This window comes from Aplysia californica, unplaced genomic scaffold (assembly GCF_000002075.1).
Source record: "Aplysia californica isolate F4 #8 unplaced genomic scaffold, AplCal3.0 scaffold00092, whole genome shotgun sequence".
Taxonomy (NCBI): domain Eukaryota; kingdom Metazoa; phylum Mollusca; class Gastropoda; order Aplysiida; family Aplysiidae; genus Aplysia; species Aplysia californica.
The window spans coordinates 1,348,376-1,349,863 of NW_004797362.1; positions in this window are offsets into that span (position 1 = coordinate 1,348,376).

A 1,488-nucleotide genomic window follows, 5' to 3' on the forward strand; every position below is an offset into this window, starting at 1 on the left:
TAATAATAATAACTATAATCAGTTTTACTTTCACAGACTAAATGGCCTGTATCCGCACATCTTTAACGATAATTCTGTAATGAATTTTTTAAGCCAGTAACCCTCACCCAACCCCCGTCCCCAATCCTGTAAGCAGTACTGGGAGATGAGTTCTTGTATCTGTGATGGCAAGCAGAAGACTTGAGTTCAGTTCTCGTGTAATGAGAATTAAATCGAGTATCTCGAGCATCTCTCTTAAACCATATTAACTCAGACAGGGAGGGTTCAAATAGTCCGCCTCCCAAATGATATAATTAAGGTCGATGCGTAAAACAGCCATACTAAAAAATATTTTGGATTTGAGATAACAGTGGGGGGTGTTTAATATATCATTTTTTTACCTTCATGGGAAAAAAAATCATTCCAAAATCCTGACTTGACCCGACAAATAATATTGTTGCAAGCTTCTTTCACGTTTTTCCAATAAGGGTGTGTTGGACATTACTATAAACTTGAAATGTAGTTTACATTAAAATGTAGGAGCTGAAGATTATACAATTCTATTAGATGACCAAAAAATGGTCGATATGTATTGAAAACAATTTAATATTACTTAAACTCTACTGACACACGCATAAACACACATATTATACACACAGGCACACATACAAACGCTCAGAGACAATTACACACACACACACATATACACACGCACGCACACACACACACACACACACACACACACACACACACACACACACACACACACACACAAAACTCATTCAAAGTTGGTAACAGTTCAGCTCTTACATCAGTTATTATTTCAAAATAAATACATTTTCGTCATGAACGGTTTTCTCACATTATGGACCTTAAGTTGCGTACTACGTCAGAGCAAAAGAGATTGTGTGCTCGAGTTGTAATACTCTAGAGACCGCTCAGCAGTGAAGTGGTTTTGTTTCTGGCACATAATGTCAATGTCCTGTTTTCCAGTTAACGGCCCATTATGTTTCAACCCTCACACGAGGGGAAAATATATCCCGTTACCCAAGTATTTCGGGTTACGAAAGTAATAAAGTTATTCTTTGGTAACGTATTCTTCAATGATTGGTTGTTTTTTATTGAGTTCAGCATAATCAAACTTCGTGATATAATACTTATTATCAAGCTGTTTGGACATTTTTAGTTTTGTTATTTTTTAGGTAACTTTTTTTTTCATAATTTGTTTTCATAACTATTGCAAAACATTAGTGATAACATCAATTATTGGAGAACGTTTTTTGGCTTGGCTTGAACTTATCTGTATAACGCAACGTATGTGGGCTTATGACTGTAAATTGTTTTGGGTTCGCTGTTTAGCTTTTGATTTTGATTTGAAAAAAAAAACCCAACCCAAAATTTAAAAAAAAATTTAAAAAATTAATTGATTATTCTTATCAAGAGAAGATGGGATCAGTTAATGCAAGGTTCATGTGAGAGTAAAGGGAAAAGGATGGGTAGGTGGGGGGG